This window comes from Plecotus auritus, assembly GCF_963455305.1.
Source record: "Plecotus auritus genome assembly, chromosome: 3".
Lineage (NCBI taxonomy): Eukaryota > Metazoa > Chordata > Mammalia > Chiroptera > Vespertilionidae > Plecotus > Plecotus auritus.
The window spans coordinates 176,374,092-176,397,370 of NC_137772.1; the positions used below are offsets into that span (position 1 = coordinate 176,374,092).

Sequence of the window (23,279 nt, forward strand, 5' to 3'; positions counted from 1 at the left end):
ACTGATTTTCAAAGTATGGTTTCCTCAATTACATGTTTCAGAATCACCTGGAGTGTTGGTTAAAGAGCTAGTAGATTCCCAGGTCCTACAGAAATCTACAAATCAATATATCTGGGGAATAGAAGTACCTGAAGAGATTAATTCACACACTTAAGGGGAACCAGTGCCCAAGTCAAGTCAGTAAGTTTCTCTGCATGCCACTCAAGACCCCCCACTCCCATACCCTGGCAGCCTATTTTTCCCGGCTTATCTCCCACATCACTACCCACCCACCTGGCACTGTAGTTACACAATGATTCCTGGTTTCCTGGACCCACCCAGTCTTTTCCTGCCTCTGTGCCTTTGCTCATGCAGTTCCCACAGCCTTATGCTCCTCCCCCAACTCCTGCTAAAATCCTTTTCCTGAAGAGCTCAAATAAAATACCAATTTAAAGAAAAAAAGCCTTTTCTAATTTTTCTTAGTTGAATCAGTGGCTCCCTGCTTAGTCTTCACTTAGCACTTTATGTTTACTTCTTTTTTTACCTTAATGCTGTCACTATTTATGAATTATTGCTTCCTTAAAAGATTATAAGCCTTCTAAGTAAGAACCTTGCCTCTTCATTTCATAGCTATTATTCATATAATAAGCAATTAAATACTCAGTACATGAAATATATCTCATCTTGCAAATATTATTATGTAACAATATGTTCAGCTTCATATCACACTTAGAATAAAATTGAAATATTAACCATTCATTTCTGTCTGTCCCGTGTTGCTCAGGTTGAATGTCAACCTATGAACCAGGAGGTCACGGTTTGATTCCCTGTGAGGGCACATACCTGGATTTCGAGCTCTTTCCCCATTAAGGGGAAGAACCAATGATTCTTTCTGATCATTGATGTCTCTTTCTCTCCCTCTCCCTTTCTCTCTGAAAACAATAAAAATATTTTTGAAATATCTTAACCATTGCTTATAAATCCTATTCAATCCAGCTTTCATTCATCTCTGTGATCACCTCACTTCTTATTCACTCACTAGCTGTATTTTTCCTGCCTCGGGGCCTTTACCTCTGCCTGGAAAAGTCCCCCATCTCTTCTCCTCACCTGGTTGGCTGCCTCTTTCCTCCCCATCATTCAGGTTTCACTCAAATGTCATTTACTCAAAGAGGCCTTCCCTGACCACTATCTAAAACATCTGCCCCCTTCCCTACCACCACTCCAGTTACTCTTTGTCTTTCTTCACAGCATTAGTCACAGTATGTGATTATCCTGCTTCCACAGTAAAATGGAAGCTACATGAGAGTAGAGACCTTGTCTGTCACTTTTAAGGTTGTATTTTTAACAAATCTGCTTGACAAGTGGTTAAATGCTCAATAAATACTTGTTGAATAAATTAATAAGGCTTGAAGATAGACTTTTCACTATAACAATTCTTGTTTTGGTTCACAATCCAAAGCTTTGTTGTTGTTGTTTTAATGGACAAGAGCTGAGGTAGTTCCCCATGAGGGTTCAAATCAGGTAGCAGTCTCTGAGGACTTCTGAAGGTAGCAGGACAAAGGTTTGGATATTGTGATAGGCAGGGCTCAGTTCCATCTGAGTGCAGGTTTTCCAAGGTGTTCCCAGGATCCAGGCCACTGTTTTATTACCTGTCAGCCTCTCCTTCCAGAATTATTACTGCTAGCCAATACTATATTTTTAAAATTTATTTCAGAAAGGGGAAGGAAGAAGGAGAGAGATAGAAACATCAATGATGAAAGAGAATCATTCTGCATGCCCCCTTCTGGGATCGGGCCTGCAACCTGGGCATGAGCCCTTGACCATACTCAAACCTGGGACCCTTCAGTCCACAGGCTGATGCTCTATCCACTGAGCCAAACCAGCTAGGGCCAGTACTAGTCTTTTAACACTCATTACATTTTTTTTTATATATATTTTATTGGTATTTTGCAGAGAGGAAAGGAGAGGGATAGAAAGCTAGAAACATTGATGAGAGAGAAACATCGATCAGCTGCCTCCTGCACACCCCCCACTGGGGATGTGCCCGCAACGAAGGTACATGCCCTTGACCAGAATCGAACCCGGGACCCTTCAGTCCGCAGGCCGACGCTCTATCCACTGAGCCAAACCGGTTTCGGCACACTCATTACATTTTTAAAAGCAAGTATAGCAAAACTAGAATCCAACTGACTAGAATCTTCAAGCATCCAGAAGTTTTCTTCTGCTTTCCTTCTCTAGATGAAAAATAAGGAAGCCACAGAAAATCTTCAAGGAAAGTATATTTTCATTATACTTACTATACACCCTGAAATAGGACAGTGTATTGATTGGAAGGACAGTCAATAACAACTTTAAACAAGGGGTTCTTGTTAACAACTAGTTGAGCCAGACAATGTAACTAACCAGTTCTAATATCTTCCTATTTCTCTCCATTGGGTAACCTTATTTTTTAATTCCATTTTTTCTTGAAACTGAACAAAAATTTTATTTAAAATAATAATAGCAATTTATGATCTTTCAAAATACTTTTACTTTTACCCTCTAATTTAATCCTCATAGCCATGTGAATTATTTTCTGTTTTTTAGATGAAGAACCTGAGACCAAAAGAAATTGATTTCCCATGCCAACTAAAAGGTCCCTCAATAAATCTCTCCCAAAAGCTTTTTTAAACAGCACCATAATTTGATGTAATTTTAGAAGGTAAACATTAAAATTTAATTAAAACACTAACATTAATATGTTTGTAACCAGTCCTCATTAAGAAATAAGATCCATAGCATCAGTTAAGATTAGCAGAATTTTATCACTTCTGTGGCTGTGTGATTGGTAATTCTTTATGTGAACAGCTTTGGTTGCCCTTGTCCTTGATTAAAGCATTGTTCCGTGTTAGCTTCTCAGGTTTTTTTTCAGAAAGGGAAGATTAGAGAACTTGCCTAGAGAAGAGTCACTTTTCAGTAAACCCATTTTAATTCTCCTGCTTAGGGATTGGTTAAATTGATCTGAGTTGGCTTTTCAGATTGAGCAATACCTGAAAAAAACACACCATCTAAAATTTCAGATAAGAAGAATGGAAGCCAGGCCCTTCCTGGAAATGGCCAGGAGTGAAACTAAGAAGCCCTGTATTTGGAGAAATCTTGCTTAATTATTAAGGACAAAGGACTGTATAAGGAGGGATATCTTTAACGGAAGCAGCCTTCTTAAAATAATTGTTTATATTTCTTCTGCTTTGACATTGTGAAGAAGACTCCTTTCATTATCCACTTTGTCTTAATTAAGCATGTAATTGGCAAGACCTGTGAGCGTATAGGCAGATATTCAATTATGTAGGTGGGCCTTTGTCAAGATATATGGCAACTGAGAACTAGCATATTACTGTTTTTCATTTGTATAACATATTTATTGAGCCCCTACACGGTTCTGGGCACTGACATTTGATGCACCTAATGATGAAGTATGGAATGGTACAAAGGTTAAAGGAGAAACAGGCTGTTCAGAGTAAACCTATGCTTTTGTGGCCTTGGTCAACTCTAAATTTCCACATTCTTTTTCCAGTTAACTATGCTTTTCTCTACTTTTCCCCTTAAGGGTTACTATCAAAATTATCTGTTTTTCTACTTTCTGAAAGAGATTTTACTTACTATGTATGAAAAAAACCCTTACTCACTTGGATTATGTTGCCCTTACCATGAGTTAATTATCAACTGGGTGGAAGGGAAGGAGAACTAAGTGAATATATAACAAATTAGATTTGAGAGAGAGAGTTAGAATTAAACTTGGATTAGATCTAGTAATTTCTTAATTTAAAGAAAAAAAAGATATGATTCTTTATGACCTAAAAATTTTAAACCAAAGTCAGTTTTTAAAGGCTGCAACTGGAGGTTATTCTTTTAACTATCTAAGTAAGATATATGAAGATTACCATGGTGCTCTTCCTCCCGGGAGCTTGCTGGTGCCTCTCCCTGCTTTCTCCCCCTCCCCTGCCCCAGGCACATTACCATTAGCTTCCTCACTCCCAAGCTCCAAGGGCCCTCCCTTTACCTCTATAATTTGTTTCCTAAACCTATTTCTTCTAGAAATTACTTTATCTACCTCTGTAATTTACCCAATAAATGTTCTCTTACAACAACAAAAAAGATTACCACATTTTTGTAAAAAACTAATTTGGGTTTCAAAAGCACCAGAGGATACTCAAGTGAATGAATAAAGTAAGAGAAGCCATGTAAGGTGATCCTTATATCATTTTCAACTTAAGAGTTTTTACAAAGGTGTTGAGAACACCTAAAATTTGGCCCTTACAAGGTATAATTTGACAGATTTAGATGTTTTGGTGCAGAGAAATGGTGTCAGGGTTTGGAGCAGATCTGGAGTTCCTGGTACTCACTATCAGTTTCTCAAAGTATTAGAGATATTGTCTCTTAAATTTCAGATTTAACAAAAATAAGTTGATCCTGAAATGCATTGTACAGTAGAACTTTATTCTCTGTGCTGGAGATCATTTTGTTTCTATGCCAGCCTCCTAAAAAATGAGTAAGAGATAACATTTATTTAACCTCTCTAGATCTCAGTTTCTAGATATGTAAAATGGGACCATGATATTCTGAGTGTGTTACTGAGTGTGAGGATTAATACCTTTATATATACAAAACAATTAAAACAGTATCTGACATATGGTAAGTGTTCCATAAATGTTAGCTACTTTTATTGTCATAATCGTTATTATTAAGCACATATTTTAGCACTGAGCTAAAAGAACACTTTATTTTTTAAAAATATTTTGTGCCAAGGCCGGTTTGGCTCAGTGGATGGAGCGTCGGCCTGCGGACTGAGGGGTCCCGGGTTTGATTCCGGTCGGGGGCATGTGCCTTGGTTGCGGGCACATCTCCAGTGGGAGGTGTGCAGGAGGCGGCTGATCGATGTTTCTCTCTCGTCGATGTTTCTGGCTCTCTGTCCCTCTCCCTTCCTCTCTGTGGAATATCAATAAAATATATTTAAAAAAATTCTTTAAAAAAAAAAATTTTGTATTGATTTCAGAGAGGAAAAGAGAGGGAGAGATGGAAACATCAATGATGAGAGGGAATCATTGATCAGCTGTTTCCTGCATGACCCCCCCCACCTCAACCCACCCCCGCCCCCCACACACTGGGGATTGAGCCCACAACCTGGGCATGTGCCTTGACCGGGAACTGTGACGTTCAACCACTGAGCCACACCGGGCGGGCTAAGAGAACATTTCAGAGATGATGAGGCTGAGGCTTTTTTCCTACTGTTACCTAATAAGTAAGTGGTAGGCCGAAGATGTAGGCCTGAGCTGAAAGGAACCTGGGCAGAGCTGGCCTAGATATGAAGCATTACCATTTCTAGTTTCCTTTTCTTTTTTGGAGTCTTTTTTGTGAGTTTATTTGAGCCAAACTGTCAAAGTTGCCAGGAAGCAAAATCTCAATGGATTGAGATAATGCTCCCACCATTCCTACTTTTGAGATACTTAGGACGATAAGACTGGCCCAGACTACCCTCAGGTTCTGGGAAGATGTTAGCACTAAGTTGTTAGAGCATGGACATTAGGATCTCTTAGACTGTTTCAAATGCTGGATCTGCCTCTTACTAGCTGTGTGACCTTGAGCAATCTATTTAACCTCTGAGCCTCGATTTCTCCTGTAACATGAGAACAATAATATTTGTTTCATGGTATCATAGGATTAAGTGAATAAGATCAGCTGGAATGAATCACCTTGCATAAGACATGTACTCAATAACTGATCCCCAGGCTTATGCTAAGGTGGCCCAAACTTTTGCTTGATTCTGACACAGTCCATCTAGATGGTGGGTGATTACGATCTGTGTCTGCCTCCCTGCTCTGGCCTAATAACTCTGGGATCAAGCCAAAACTAAACTCTCAAATCTGTTTTTACATGGGAATGTAGGGGACCCTTTTCAGAAAAATTAGAAGTGTTTGGACTCCACATGAGATATTCACATTGTAAATATAATCCTGATATTCAGAGAACCCTCCCTTCACACATACCCCCCCCCCCCAACTGAGAGGCATTAGACTGGCCAGTTGAGGGTAGCAGCTGGAGCACAACCCCAAACAGTGATCTCAATGCCTGGATTGTCATGCGGTGTCAGTCAGACTTCTCCGAGGACTGTGCTCTAGTGGGAATGTTAATGAGCAGTCAAGGGGTAGATGTCCTACAAAAGGGAACTCTACAGAAACGAGGATCTCATCTGTATAGCCAAGCAACAATTCTATGTAGAAAGAATATTAATGAGATCTGGATAGGAATCAGACACCAGGAAAGGACAGCTGCTGTGAGAGGCAATTTGAATTGTACAATGAATTACACATGATATTCAGAAAGTCCTTGTGCAATTTTAAAAAGTAATTAAGTTGTAGAGATAATAAACAATTTATAATCGAAAAGTAAATGTATTGAGTGGCCAATACACATTTGAAAATATACTCAACCTCCCCCATGATTAAAGGAATGAAAACTAAAACAATCATGTATTATTTTTCCCACATCTAGCAGATTGGAAAAAATTAAAAATGTTTAATAATGCTTAATATTGACAAGGATGTGGTGAATCAGCTTTCTCTTTTAGCTGATGGTTCAAATATAAATTGATGCAAAAATATATATAAACTCAAGCAACTTTTTTGGAGAAACGTTTGGGAATGTCTATTAAAATTTTAATGCATAGGCCTTTTGAACTACAAATGCTGCTTCTAGGAATTTATACCATAGATGCACATCTCCAAGTAGGCAATAGCAGAGGCATGTTCGTTACAGCCTTGCTCTCAATAATGAAGAACCTAAAGCTACCTAAATGTTCATTGACAGGGTCCTGGTTAAATAAGACTATTTTGGAGTGAAATAATAAGTGGTCCTGAAAGGTTGGAGTAGATCTGTATGTCCTGATGTGGGAAGATGTCCAAGGGGAAATAAATAATGGCTATAAAGCACATTAACATAAAACCATTGTCATTTTTTTAATGTGTGTTTGTGCATGATGTGTGTTAGTATCTCTGTGCCTGAGTTTTCTCATTTGTAAAATTAGCATCATAATAATATCCACCTCATGACTTATTGTGAAGATAAAATGAGATACAATATGTAGAATGTTTAGAACAGAGACTGACACATAGAGATATGTGTTTATTATTATTATTATTATTACTACCACAAATAAGCAATATTAGGAAGCTTATATTCCAAAGTGTGACAGAGGTTATCTTTGGGAAGTAGAATGGGCTTGGGGGAAGGGGTGGACAAGAGCAGGCAGACTTCTATTTCTTATTTCTTTTATTGATTTTTTTTTATAGACAGAGGAAAGGAGAGGGAGAGAGAGAAAAACATCAATGAGAGAGAATCACCTATTAGCTGCCTCTTGCACACCCCCTACTGGGGATCAATCTCACATCTGGGGCATGTGCCCTGCCAGGTTATCAAACTGGCAACCTCTTGGTGCATGTGTCACCACTCCACCAACTGAGCCACACCTGTCAGATCAGATTTCTATTTCTTTTCTTTTCTTTCTTTCTTTTTTAAATTCTAACCCGAGGATATTTTTCCATTGATTTTTAGAGAGTGGGAGAGAGAGGGAAAGACAGAGAGAAGTAGCAATGTGAGAGAAACATATCAATTGATTGCCTCCTACACGAACCTTCCCCCCCCCCCCCCCCCCCCCCGCAACCAGGGCTCAGGCCAGGGAGGAGCCTGCAGGCGAGGTACATGCCCCTTGACAGGAATGGAACCTGGGACCCTTCGGTCCATAGGCCAATGCTCTATTCAAACCAGCTGGGGCCAAACCAGCTAGGGCCAGACTTCTATTCCTTATTGCTTATGATAAGCAGACCCATCTCTTGATCAATCATTCTGACTAAGGAAGTTACTGAAGAAAATGACAGCTCTGGTTTGGAGTGCTTGTTGAGACTTCTGGAGGAAGAGAGGTCCCCAAAGGAAAGGAGGAGGGTGAAGGAAGGTGGGGCTGTGGGGAGAAAGGCGGGATGCTAATGGATCTCACCTTGGCTGCTGAAACTCTTTTGAAAACCACTAACATAATTAAAGATTAAAATTTTTTAATTGTGCAAGAACCTTATAAAGGCCCAACAATTATATCTGGACTTACCCTTTTTGCAATTTAATAAAATTTTTACTAACACAGTGATTTATGTTTAATTTGACTTTTGAATTAAAACTACAAAAAGTAATTGCTCAAAGTGGCCAGAACAAACATTTAAAAAGAGGTAGTTTTTCTAATAATTATAAAATTAAAAATTTAATGGTTTAAAGAGACCCATGTCATAATTTTTCAAGTTTCATCCAATACTGTGGCATGTATCAGTATTTCACTTCTGTGGCATGTATCAGTATTTCACTTCTTTTCTTTTTTTTAAATATATTTCTTTATTGATTTCAGAGAGGAAGGAAGAGATAGAGAGAGATAGAAACATCAATGATGAGAGAGAATCATCGATTGACTCTCTTCTGCACGCCCCCCACTGGGGACCGAGCGCGCAACCCGGGCATGTGTCCTTAGCCAGAATCAAACCTGGGACCCTTCAGTCCGCAGGCCGATGCTCTATCCACTGAGCCAAACTGGCTAGGGCAGTATTTCACTTCTTTTCATGGCCAAATAATATATGTACCTTTATATGGATAGACCACATTTTGTTTATCCACTAATCAGTTGATGAACATTTGGAATGTTTCCACTTTGGGGCCATTGTGAATAATACTTTATGAACATCCTTGTACAAGTTTTTATATGGACATGTGTTTTTATTTGTTCTCTTGAAGATACAACATATGTTCTCTTGAAGATACAACACCCCCCACCACCACATATATCTAGGAGTGGAAATGTTGAGTCATTTGATAATTACATGTTTAACGTTTTGAGGAAATACCAACTATTTTCCAAAGCAACCGCACCACTTTACATTCCCATCAGCAGCATATGAGGGTTTCAGTTTCATCCTCACCAACACTTGTCAAGCAATATTTTTCTTTTCAAACAATAATTCTTAACCACATCCCACAATAAAAAAAATTAACATTCTTACCCAGTTTATATACACACACACATAAACAAAAGCTTTATAAAAGAATACCTATACTATGTGTGATGCATTCTGACATTTTCTATTTTCATTCTAGTCTTTTTCATTAACGCAAACAAATAAACATGTTAGTTCTGTCCCACTGAACTGATTTCACAACTCACTAATTTTGTGACCTGCTACTAGAAAAACTCCAGGCTATTTTACTAGTATCCCTTTAATTTTACACAAAGAGGAAATTAAGGCCCTGGGCAGTGGCAGCTCGTCCCAGGCTAACCCCCTGAACCTGTCTCCAAGGCCCCCTATTCTCTGACTTTCCAGTGAGCCACGGCAGCCCAGCCTAGGCTCCCCTGTTGCTCTTCTATGCCCTAAGTGTGTTTTTGCTTTGGTCAAACAAGTTCTTGCTTACTTTCCTACACGCACACACACAAAGATTGCCGGTTCGATTCCGGTCTGGGCACATGCCCACGTTGCTGATCAATCAATCTCTCTCTCTCTCTCTCTCTCTCTCTCTTTCTCTCTCTCTCTCTTTCTCTCTTTCTCTCTCAACCACTCTCACTTCCCCCCTCTCTCCCTCTCCCTTTAAAATCAATAATAATAAAAATCTTTTATTTCAGTGTTTTTCAATGTGTGATGGGTATACCTACAATGCTACAATCACTTCAAGGTTCTTGTTAAAATGTGGTCTACCTAGGCCCTCCTCCAGACCAAATGAATTAGAATTGTGGGATGAGACCTGGAAGTCAGTATGTTAAACTTCCTAGGTGATTCTTATATACACTCAAGGTTGTGACCTACTGAATTAATTTTCCTTCTTTTATTTCTCACATTAGCTCCTTTTTTTGGGTTCTAGAATTATTATTTGGCGTTGTTACCTGAAAAGCCAATAGTTATTTGAAAGAATTAGCATTTGTAAGAAAATACCTGTATTGCACTGGCTGGAGTTGCTAAGTGGTTAGCAGCCTTGGGCAAACTACGGCCCGCAGGCCGGATCCGGCTGTTCTATCCGGTTCTCTTGCTCTCCCCTCCCGCTCCTTTACTTTGAATTTATATTAGTTCACACAAACACTCCATCCATGCTTTTGTTCCGGCCCTCCGGTCCAGTTTAAGAACCCATTGTGGCCCTCGAGTCAAAAAGTTTGCCCACCCCTGGGTTAGAGCCTTAGCCCCTGCACCAAAGGGTCTAGAGTTTGATTCCTGGTCAAGGGCAAATACCTGGGTTGTGGGTTCGTTTCCTGCCCCTAGTTGGAGTGCATGTGAGAGGCAACCAGTCAATGTGTCTCTCTCACATCAATGTTTCTCTCTCTCTCTCTCTCTCTCTCTCAAAATCAATAAAAGTACATATGTTCGACCATGTGGCTCAATGGTTAAGTGTCAACCTGTGAACCAGGAGGTCACGGTTTGATTCCCAGTCAGGGCATGTGCTTGGATTGCAGGCTCAATCCCCAATAAGGGGCGTGCAGGAGGCAGTGGATCAATGATTCTCACTCATCATTGATGTTTCTATCTCTCTCTCCCTCTCTCTTCCTCTCTGAAATCAATAAAAATATACTTACTTATTTTTAAATATATTTTATTGATTTCAGAGAGGGAGGGAGAGGTAAAAATATATTTATGTTAAAATATATTTTTATATATTTCAGAGAGGAAGGGAGAGATAGAAACATCAATGATGAGCGAGTACTAGATCTATCCCAAACACTGATTACATTGTTGTTGTTTTTATTAATCCTCACCTGAAGACATGCTTATAGAGAGAAAAGGGGAAAGAGAAAAAGAGAGGAACATTGATGTGAGAGAGAAACATTGACTGATTGCCTTCCATATGCGCCCTGACCGGGGATCGAACCCACAGCCTAAGTATGTGCCCTGACCTGAATTGAACTGGCAATCTTTTGATATACAGGGCGACGTTCAACCAACTGAGCTACTCTGGCTGGTCCACATTGTATCTTTTTGGTGCATGGGACAATGCTCAACCAACAGAGCCACACCAGTCAGGGCTAGATCTAGCATGTTAGGAACTTAAGACGAACCTCCTAGAGCAGGCTCCAGGGGTCAGGGAAGGCATATGGAGGAAAGTGTCATCTAAGCTGGGACCTGTAGCATAAGACCATGGAGGAGAATGTAAGGAGAAAGGCCAGGGATCAAGAGAGATAAGTTGGGTGTGCCTAAAGATATGAGAAAAAGTGTATACAAAGTCCACATGTAAAAAAAAAATAAAAGAGTTGTGTGAAATACTACTTACTGATTAATAATAATGATGATAATATTAAAGATTTATTGAGCATTTATTAAGTGCTACGAGTATAGTACATACTTGTCATTTAGGAACTTGTGTGTGTGTTTTTTTTACATATATTTTTACTGATTTCAGAGAGGAAGTTCCTTGCCGAGACTGGGCAAGCAACTTCTTTTAATTCTCAAAACAATATTATGAGGTAGGTTCTTTTCCCCCAATTTAGAGAGTAGGAAACAGAGTGTAATAACTTGCCCAAGATCACACAACTACTGAGTGGTATGAGATTTGAACAGCTAGATTTAAACTCCAAGGCCTGTCCTCTTAGCCTCTATGCCATTCTCTCTGCACTGTGTCATGTGGTAGACATTATATATAGAATTTTTTTAAAAAATATATTTTATTGATTTTTTTATAGAGAGGAAGGGAGAGGGATAGAGAGTTAGAAACATCGATGGGAGAGAAACATCGATCAGCTGCCTCCTGCACACTCCCCACTGGGTATGTGCCTGCAACCAAGGTACATGCCCTTCACCGGAATCGAACCTGGGACCCTTCAGTCCGTAGGCCGACACTCTATCCACTGAGCCAAACCAGTTCAGGCTATATATAGAATTTTTGATAAGCCAAGGTAGTTGATGGTACATTTCTCAAGGAAGTGAATAAATTGCCTATGGTCAAAGGAATTGGAAAAGGGCAGAAAAAGAACCTGTAAGTCCTCTTTTTAACTTCAGACATTGTACACATTTTGTTATATCATACTGTCTTTTATGTTACATTGTTTTGTTTGATATAAGCAAAAATACATATGCCATTTCATCTTTTGAGAAAAATTATTTGTGTTTAAATAAACTTACTTTGAGGGGTAGAAGTAAAGGAGGAGGATACATATGATTCGGGCTGTGTCTTCATGGGACATAGGAAACTATCCAGCATGCAATGGAAATTCTAGGACTGGAAGTCAGGAAAGTTAGGACTTAAGATACAGCTTTGGGAATCATCTGGTGTAAGTGACCTTTGATGACTTGAGAGTGGCTGAGCTCACCCACAGAAAGGAGAGAAACTGACACTTGACTAATGCCTAGGAACAGGGGTGAGTGGAGGGCCAGAGAAGGGATTCAGTGAGAAAACTGAGAATGGTTTGAAAGATAGGAAAGGAATCAGAAGAGTTCCATTTAAGAAAAAAAACAAGGGAAAATAAAATTTCAAAAATGAGGAACTAATTAACAATTCAAATGGCAACAGAAAATGATAAAAACTGAGATATGGTCCTTGGATTTGAGTTAAGAGATCTTCAGGAGAATGTTAGTAGGATGGTAGGAGTAGAAGCCAGAGCCAAGTGGGCAGAGGGATGAATAGAAGATGAGGAAGTGGAAACAGTGAGTATCTGGAGATTAAGGTTTGGCTGTGTAGGTAGGAGTAAGGTGAGGAGGTAGTTTGAGCGGGGGAGGGGGGGAGGGGGAAGAGGGGGCTGGGAAGGTGAGGGGGTGGGGGGGGAGAAAGCTTAAGAGAAAAAGGGGTTATTTATTTCATCCATATATACAAATTTCAAATATGTATACACACATATCAGAAATGTGAGCGTGATTTTAGGGCAAAGTCAGAGATGGAGGTGAGACGAGGTTCTGGGAAGATAGAAGGGAAAGATCAGGGGCTCAGATGGATTGTCATAACGCTTATTTTTCTCCTGACATATAGGCAAGATAGGGGGAAAGATGATTCTACCCAAGTGTACTTTTTTTTTCCTTCTTCTTTTATCTTTGAGTGGTAAAGTGTGAATCACTACAGATGAATGTAAGTGCCAGGTGAAAGTTGCTCTGTTTCTTTGGTAAGCAGTTTCCAGAAGTGACATTGTTCTCATTTATACAATCTGTTCTTCATTATTATTCCTCTAAATCTTAGTGTTTTTTATGAACAAAATATCCTTAGAAGGAGAGGAAAAAAATGTTATTAAAGTGAATTTGCCTTGATGCAAACATCTATGTCCTTGTTGAGCCCTGGGAATTTGGTCATTGTTATAATTTTCCTATTGTCTGGGATACATGTTTCTACAGAGGCCTGGCTGAAGGTCTTCCAAGAACAGTAGCAATGATTATCCTAACATGCCTACAGACTTGTCTGTCACCATGTTCCTGGATAATAGAGCAGTGAGTCTTTTATGTATAGTATTTAAAGTTATTTAATGGTCCCATTTTTTTATATCACTTGAGTTTATCTCAGAGTTTAAATAAACTAAAATTACTAATCCACAGTTCTGAAAAAATGATATGTCCTTTCTTGACAATTAGTTTTGGACTGCATAAATAAGTATTTTTTTGTACTGATAGTGTTTTGGATAAAATTTAAATCTTCATGCAGTTTTATTCAAGACAAATTTATAGAGTTCCTTTTATTTATAAAGCAATATACCTGATACTAGAAGAGCAAGAGGTCCCTTGACCTCAAGAATCTTTCTTGATAAAAAAGATTGATAAAATTATAAGGCAAAGGAAATGACCTATGCCAGTGGTCGGCAAACTCATTAGTCAACAGAGCAGCAAACCGCGGCTCGCGAGCTGCAGTTTGCCAACCACTGACCTATGCTGATTGGGAATAGGTCAGGAGCAGTTCAGGAAAGGTTCTGCGAGAGGTAGTCTCTCACTTGAGTCTTGAAAGGCAAATAGATTGAGGAAGGGGTAGCATTCCAGCTGGAATGAAAAAAAAAAAAATACAGTGTATTAAGGGAGTAGATAATGGTAATGGCATAATTTTGGAATTCTAGATTTCTTTTTATGTCAAAATTCTATGGAGATAGGCTTCTCACTATCAGAGAAAGAAGTTACAAATAAATAAAAGGGAATATGTACTAGAATGAACCTTCTGGTGCTAGATTGGAGTCAAAAGTATCACTATAAATTTATAGTTTAAAAATATGTATACAGACAGGTAGATATAGAAATATAGATATGTATAGATACATAGGTTAATATACATATATATTTCCTGGTTCTGTCCCCTAGAAGCAGTGACATATCAGTAGTAATGAACACACCAGTACCCAGATCTTGGTTTCTCCAATAAAAGGAATCAGGCACTTTGGAGAAGTTGTTGATTCCAGGGCCGGGGCAGGGCAAATACAAGATAAGTCTGGAAGAGCTTATAGTGCTGGAAAGTGAAGAAATGCTCAAACAATAAAAAAATAAAATAAATTGGTAGTAATTGGAAAGGACACCAGGGCCAAGCTGAAAGAGCTCCAAATGGCCAAAGGTGGAACAATTTGAGCAAGAAAATAATTCAGGGAACAAAGTCTGTAGTTTAGTTAATGGTATTGTACCAATGTTTATTTTTTACTTTTGTTAATTATATTGTGGTAATGTAAGATAAAGCTAGGTGAAAACTATATGGGAACGCCCGAGGATATTTTTCCATTGCTTTTCAGAAGAGTGGAAGAAAGAGAGGGAGTGAGGGGGAGAGAAAGGAAGAAAGAGAGAGAGAGAGAGAGAGAGAGAGAGCTGTGAGAGAGACACATTGACTGGTTGCCTCCCACATGCACCAACCTGCCCCAGAGTACTTGCCCTTGACTAGGAATCGAACCCATGACTCTTTGGTGCCAGGGCCAATGCTCTAACCATTGAGAACACTGCCAGGCTATATGAGAACTTTTTAAAAAATATGTTTTTTATTGCCCTAGCTGGTTTGGCTCAATGGATAGAGCATTGGCCCACGGACTGAAGGGTCCTGAGTTTGATTGCGGTCAAGGACATGTACCTCAGTTGCAGGCTCCATCCCCCTTGTGGGGTCCATGTGGGAGGCAACCAATCCGTGTGTCTCTCTCACATTGATGTTTTTCTTTCTCTCTCTGTCTGTTCCACTCTCTCTGAAATCAATGGAAAAATATCCTCAGGTGAGGATTAACAAAAAAAAAATAATAAAATAAATATATTTTTTTTATTGATTTCAGAGAGGAAGGAAGAGGGAGAGAGAGATAGAAACATCAATGTCCACACTCAACCACTGAGCAACACTGTCCGGGCTATCTGGGAACTTTTGTACTATCTTTGTAATTCTGAAAATCTAAAATGATTTCAAAATAAAATGTTTTTAAAAAGCTATTAGCTTCTAAAATTTTTTTCAAGTATGTGAATTTAATCACTACCTTTTATACAAAAATATAGCATTAGAAATAAATGTAGTTTATATTCTGGAAATAAAAACAAAACATTATGTGGGCATATATTTCACATTGCTTTTATTTAAAATTTCCCTTTGTGCCTTCAAGATTGTTAATGTTTTTTTCCTTTTAACTAGTTGCTCCCGTTTATCTGTTGACATCTAAACTGAAGAGTTTTTGGTTAGTAACAAAAAAAAACTTTAAAACTCTGCAATCTAAAAAACAAAAAACACTCTACAATCTATTTCTAAAAAAATAACATTTTCTCTGAACAAGTGAGTTTGTTGTACAATTGACCCTTGAACAATGCAGGCAAGGGTGAGGGAGCTGACCCCCATGCAGTCAAAAATCTGTGTAGTCAGGCTAGTGTGGTTCAGTTGATTGTTATCCCGTGCACCAGGAGGTCACCGGTTGCGTTTGCAGTTAGGGTACATGCCCAGATTATGGGCTCGATCCCCAGTAGGGGATGTGTAGGAGGCAGCTAACGGATGTTTCTCTCTCTCCTCTCCTTTCCTATCTCTGCAGTAAAAATAAATAAGAAAATTTGCCCTGGTTGGTGTGGCTCAGTTGGTTGGGTGTCATTCCGTTCAGCGAAGGGTTGCTGATTCAATTCCCAGTCAGGGTACATGTCCAGGTTGTGGGCATGCAAGAGGCAGCCAATCAATGTTTCACTCTCACATGAATGGATCTCTCTTTTTTCCTTTCCCTTCCTCTCTCTCTAAAAATCAGTAAAAAAAAAATATTTTTAAAAAAGTCTGTATAACTTTGTACTTTTGGACTCCCCTAAAACTTGACTGCTGTTAACCCGAAGTTTTACCAATAACATAAACTGTCAATTAACACATACTTAGTATGTTATATGTATTATCCTAATAAAAGAGTAATATGCAAATTGACCATCATTCCAACACACAAGATGGCTGCCCCCATGTGGTCAAAGATGGTTGCCCCAGTGTGGACACAAGATGGCCACCACAAGATGGCCAGCAGGGGAGGGCAGTTGGGAGGGACCAGGCCTGCAAGGGAGGGCAGTTTTGGGTGATCAGGCCAGTAGGGGAGGGCAGTTGGGAGGGACCAGGCCTGCGAGGGAGGGCATTTGGGGGTGATCAAGCCTGCAGGGGAGGGCAGTTAGGGGCAATCAGGCTGGCAGGGGAGCAGTTAGGCATCAATCAGGCTGGCAGGGGAGTGGTTTGGGGGTGATCAGGCTGGCAGGCAGGCGAGCAGTTGGGAGCCAGCAGTCCTGGATTGTCAGAGGGATGTCCGACTGCCCATTTAGGCCCGATCCTACCAGGGGTGGATCCCTCTAGATCTGTCCTGGTAGGATCGGGCCTAAACGGGCAGTCAGACATCCCTCTAGGGGTCCCAGATTGGAGAGGGCGCAGGCTGGGCTGAGGGACACCCCCGCCCATGCACGAATTTTGTGCACTGGGCCTCTAGTTTACTATATTCTTACAATACAGTAAGCTAGCGGGAAAAAAGTTATTAAGAATATGGACAAGAAAATGTTAATGGAATTTACTGAAAAAAAATCTGCATGTAAGTGGACCCGCACAGTTCAAACCCATATTGTTCAAAGGTCCACTGTACTTTGCTCTCTTTAATTTTTCAAGGCTATATTCAGGCAATAATGCCTCTTGCACAAGTAGCCATCTCAGGAGAGAGAGATAGAGAGACAGAGAGGGAGAAAGAGGACTTAGATTGGGCTTATAAGAACAGGATTCAGGAATTTATTAGTGGCGGCTCATTTGCTTTTGTCCCAGCCTGGTTTCTGGGAGCCAATTCATTAGGTTAGGTAAGCCTATATCAGAGTAGGTTTCCTGGAGCAGCTAGAGACCTCACTCTAAGCAATAGCTGAGGAAGCTGATACCTGGGGCCAAATATCCCAGTGAGTCATTGCCCAACCCTTAAACTTTCAAGGACCTTTGTTCAGAGATCTTTTTTTCCAGGCTCCACCTCACCTGTAGAATGTTTAGCTATTCTACCTCAACCTATCTAGTATGATAACAAAATAACAAAAAAAAAGAACTTGAACTGAGAATTAGAACTCTGGCTCTCATACTAACTACCTGGTGAGTTTGGGAAATTATTGGACCTTTATGTGGTTTAACTCCCTTACTGTAAAAAAAAAAGTGTGGGGGGGATTTAATTACTGATTTCTAAGCTGCTCTCTTGTAAAATTCTGCACATGTATCTAAAGTTAAAGACATCTTCCTTCATAGCAAACGATTCCCCATTCTATGTATCCCCTTTTTATTTGATATGCCATTGTCCTTATAGTCTCTGAGGCTAAAATCTTAGTTATTTTTGTTACATCTGTTTCCTTTAACTCTTGCACACAACTGTCAACCATTCCAGCAGTTCTTTGTTCACAGTCAAAGTGGTAATAGAATGCATATGACCTTAGAGGTTGGGTTTGGAGTCTTGTTCACATACAGAATGTCCAAAACTGCAGAGAATTTTTATAGAGTTTATTTAAGCCAAATTGATGACAATGCTGGGAAGCGAAATCTCAAATACTACAGAGAACAGTTTTGCAGTTTCTTTTTTTTTTCTTCAAATTCCAACTTCTATGCAAACTTTTATTATTGAAATTGACGTTTCTTTTATGCATTTGAAATTAAGAAGGGAGTGTAAGAAAGATTACATGAAGATGGGAGAAAGCTAAGTGGGGATTGGTTTATAGGTTAGTTAAGATTATATGCTTTCTTGAGGATGGTTACACCTTGGAGGAGTATTACTTCTGGCATTTCAAAGGGGTGCATGTGAACAATGAACAGGGTTTGCTCAAAAACCTTTCACTAAAGAAGTTACAGACCTGTCATATAATTACCCACCATGACCAGTCCAGTTAGGAATTTATGATCAGATCACCCTGTGAGGTTATCTTCCGAAGAACTCTTTTTTCGTCAACAGTCTGAAACACTGGATTCTGCTTGGGACATACACTGAGTGGCCAGATTATTATGATCTCTGAATACATAATAATCTGGCCAATCAGTGTATGTGTGTGTGTGTGTGTGTGTGTGTGTGTGTGTATGTGTGTGTGTGTATATATATATATATATATATATATATATATGTATATATATATATATATATACATACATATATATACACACACATATATATTAGAGGCCCGGTGCATGAATTCGTGCATGGGTGGGGTCCGGCCAGCCTAGCCAGGGGGAGGGGACATGGGTGGTTGGCTGGCCTGCTTGCTGGTCAAACTCCTGGTCGAGGGGACAATTTGCATATTAGCCTTTTATTATATAGGATATACACTGAGTGGCCAGATTATTATGCTTTCAGAGGTCATAATAATCTGGCCACTCAGTGTGTATATTAGCTATTTGACCTTAGGCAAATTATTCCACCTCAATGAAACACATTTTTGAAAATGGAAATCATACTCTAGGGTTGCGAAAGGATTAGTTGAATTAGTAAGTGACCAATAAGTGATAGCTGCTGTTACTATTTGTTTTGTAACTTTATTTATTTATTTCCATCACCATTTATCCCCTGCTGCTGTTATTATTTGTATATGGCAGTGGAAAAAATATTCAAGGATATTGTAGCAGCCCAGACTGAATACCTTCTTCTGAGTGGGTCTTTCAGGTGTTGGTACATGTCCTTTTCACTCTTAGCAGGATTTCTGGAATTAAGGAAGTTGTTCTAAAGTCTGAGAATAGGACCCTCATTTGAAAGTATGTGGGGGGAGATATCATACCGTTCTTTAATGTAAACCCATGAAAGCCAAGATAGTCACAATGGAGGGTATTTCAAGTGGGCCCAAGTATCTCTGATAGAACAAATGATTATTTCTGATGCTTATCATTCTTGGAAGATACTTGCCACTATATTCTCATTGAAAGATAGTTTGTCTGAGTTTGCAGCTCGGGGTTCAGAGATTTTGCTACCCAATTTTCTACCTTGGCTGAAAGATGATTTTAATCATGATTTGTTACTTGTAGTGGAAAGAAAATTGACTATGGAATCAAACAGAATATGGGTTTAATAGCTAAGTGATCATTATAAAGTTATTTAAACCTCTAAATCTCAGTTTCTTCATTATAAATATAAAATAATAAACCAATTTTGTAAAGTGGTTGTGAGGATTAAGTGAGATATGTACTTCCCAAAAGTAGATGTTTTAAAATGTTTATTTTCTTCCAAGAGTCTGATTTTTAACATTAGCCTTGATTTTTTAGCTTCCTGTCGTGTATCAGTAGTATTTGTATTCTGACATGTATATCTCAACATGTGTGAAACAAAATTCATCATTCTCCCTCTTCTTCCCATATTCACTCTCTCTGTTAATGGCAGCAACATTCAACATTATTCAAGTTTGATGGTGCCAGTTTTGATTCCTTCTTCTATCCTAAGTCCTTTTCTATTCTAAGAATGATCAATTCTCTTTCTTTCTTTTTTTTTTTTAATTCTCACCTGATGATATTCCTCACCCCCCCCCCTCATTATGTTGTAGAGAGAGTGGAAGGGAGGAAGGGAAAGAGGGAAAGAGAGAGAGAGAGAGAGAGAAACATTAACGTGAGAGAGACACATCAATTGGTTGTCTCCCACATGCACCCAGACCAGGGCCAGGGATTGAACCTGCCACTGAGATATGTGCCATTGATCAGAAATCGAACTTGCGACCTTTTGGTCCCCGGGTCGATGCTCTAACCACTGAGAAACTCAGCCAGGGCTCTCTTTCCACCTTTCTATTTCCACCTATTTTGATTTTAACCTTGATTACCTATCACTTAGACAGTTTTAGGATCTTCTTGACTAGTAATTTACACTCCCATCTTTTCCCCTCTTCTCAAACTACACACTGCTGCAGAATCATTTTTTAAAACATGGCTTTTGCCCTGGCCAGGTAGCTTAGTTAGTTGGAGCATCGTCCCCTACACCAAAAGATTGTAGGTTCAACTCCCAGTCAGGACACTTACCCCGAATGTGGGTTCGATCCACGATTGGGGCCAGTTCGAAGGCAATAGATCAAGATTTCTCTCACAGCCGAAACCGGTTTGGCTCAGTGGATAGAGCGTCGGCCTGCGGACTGAAGGGTCCCGGGTTCGATTCCGGTCAAGGGCATGTACCTTGGTTGCGGGCACATCCCCAGTGGGAGGTGTGCAGGAGGCAGCTGATCGATGTTTCTCTCTCATCGATGTTTCTAGCTCTCTATCCCTCTCCCTTCCTCTCTGTAAAATATCAATAAAATATATTTAAAAAAATTAAAAAAAAAGATTTCTCTCACACATCAATGTTTCTCTCTCTCTCTCTCTCTCTCTCTCTCTCTCTCTCTCTCTCTCTCTCTCTCTCTTTCTCAAATCAATAAAAAACATATCCTTGGGTGAGGATTAAAAAACAACTAAAAACAACAACAGCAACAACCCAAAAAGTCTCTTATTAGGGTGCTTACTTTTTCAGAAATGTTCTTTGTCCCACCACAGAGACTGAGGAATTCACTACAGAGTTCTTTTCTTACAAATGCACATAATGAGGCTCAGGGAAATTATTTTTTAATTTTCCAAAAAGATCATATCTGTGCTAGGGAGTGGCACCTTAAGATTACAAGACCTCAGCTCACTCACAGGCTAGTTCTCTCCACTATTGGAATATGGCCCAAACTCTAGCATAGTTTTCAAGCTCTTCCCATTCTATCTTTCCATAGCTTATCTTCAACTTCTAGTGCACCTAGAGTCTAACTCCATTGAAGTCTCCTGTGCTATTCCAACTCCCTAATGGTGTAATACTGTTCCTCCCACCCTCACTTGTTGAAATTCTGTTGTGTTCCTAAATCCCAAGTCAATCCGATGTCTCACCCACCAAGCCAGAAAATCAGGTCCTGTACTCCAAAACATGCATTGCCTCTAACCACATTCTGCCTTGTGCTATAATTATTTATGTAAACGTTAGCAAGCCCTATAGATTATGCACACTATTTGGGTAGGGCCCTCTCTCTACACCTGTCGGAAGTAGTTACTCAGTAACCTCATACCAGGTGATAGTTTCCTTTATTTGTTTCATAGGATGCTAATTATAGTGCTAAGAAATAACTATGCTTCTGTGAAGAGAAGTGTGATCAGGATGTGAGCCACCTCATTCCTCGATTATAAAGTGTGCTTACCCTCGCCTTATACCAAAATAGATGTTCTGACTTTTCTTAACTTTCTGGACAAGAGTAATCAAAACCATGGAATTAGACTTAGGAATTAAACTCCTTTTCTTAATCATACTCAGTCCCTCAAATAATTTATACTTTTCCTTTTTTACAAACAAACTTGAGAACATATCTTTTGTATTTTTTTCTTTGATTCAGAAATGATCGCTGTAAAGAACTGACATTTATACCCACACCTATGCTAGAAGCATAATTGTACCAAATAATGTTTTAAAGTGTTGGTCATTATTTTCTAAAGGGTTATTACTGTGGTTTTACATAATGAAGTTTAGTTGAATTGTTTGTTGTTTCAGTGTCTTTTTCTTGTTAGGGAAAAGGCTGACAATGTTTGGTGGGTTTGTCAGTTATAGACTGGAAAACAAATAGAGAAATATCATATAGTATTTAATACATTCAGGTTTATTTCAAAGAACATGTATAGAATTAAGGTTATTTATCCAGGAAGAAGAGATAATATAAAAACCAAACATTTATTGCTTACTTATTCTATGTCAGGGTATTTATCTTCTTTATTCCTCATAAGAATACGATGAAGTAAGCACTATTATAATGGGTGAAAAATCTAAGATTTAGGGACAGACACAGCTTTAAGTGATGGGGCCAACACCCATTTAGATGCCAAAACTGTCTCTAATACAAGAGCTCCTTACCATTAGAGGGTTCTATGTTGGGTTCCAACTTGGGGATTATAAAACAAATTAGTAAACAAAAATAACAAAACTAGTGTTGTTTTCACACAGAGCTTTAGTTGGGAGAACAAATACTACACGTGAAAAAAGAAGCCCGGTCTTTTAGGGCTGCCTATCACGCACTTTGTATCATAGGACTTTTAGTGTGAAATGGAAGCCCAGGTTGCTTGGATAAGCGCACGGTGTGTTCCGCTGTTGTCAAGGCTGTTGGAAGGAGTACCCGAGCCATACGTTCTACCAGATCAGTTATGCTCTGCGGTTGTAAAGAGAGCTGCAAGTAGTCCTTTCATCTATATTTTTCACTCTTTAAATAAGGAAACTATTGACTCATTTCTAATCTCATCTCTTCTGGACAAAGGTTGGAACTCCTTTGGTAATTACTGGGGCAAAAAAAAAACACACACACACAAACAAAACAGGGTAGGGACCAGGTGATATCAAGGGCAAGGTTCTATGCAGTCTTTGACTTGAAAGGATTTTAGGAAAGGATTTAAGTATAGAGGTTTTAGCCCCCTGAATTTAAAGTCATTATAATTTCTCCAATTGTTAAAAGGCTTAAAATAATAATAATTATAACAAAGCGGTTACTAATATATTATACTTTAAATGCTCTTAATACTACTGTAGCATACCTAGTATTTTAAATATATTATCTCCTTAAATCTATATCAAAAGCCTTATAAAGGTAGGTAGTATTCTCATTTTTTCAACTGAAGAAACTAACACTGAAAAGATGACATATTTGTTTAAGGTAACAAAGTTATGATTTTAACTGAAGTCTAACTTGCCTTAAAGCCCTTGCTCTTTGTATTATCCACGCTCTGTCCCCAGCACTTTCCCCAACAACAAGTAGTCAGTGCTGCAGAGCTTGGGGAGAGAGGGCAGCCAAAAGAAACTTGGATGTAGGTAGAACCTAATCTGGACCTGAGTCTACAGAGATGCTGATTGTACCTCCCCGGGGATGTAACTCAGA

The 23,279-nt window shown here is 39.2% G+C and overlaps 1 protein-coding gene across 1 annotated transcript in view; it reads left to right on the forward strand.

Moving 5' to 3' along the window:
• Nucleotides 1-23,279, forward strand: part of LIMA1 (LIM domain and actin binding 1) — a 92,579-nt gene that overhangs the window by 6,737 nt on the left and 62,563 nt on the right. The gene's annotated exons all lie outside the window — the stretch shown is intronic.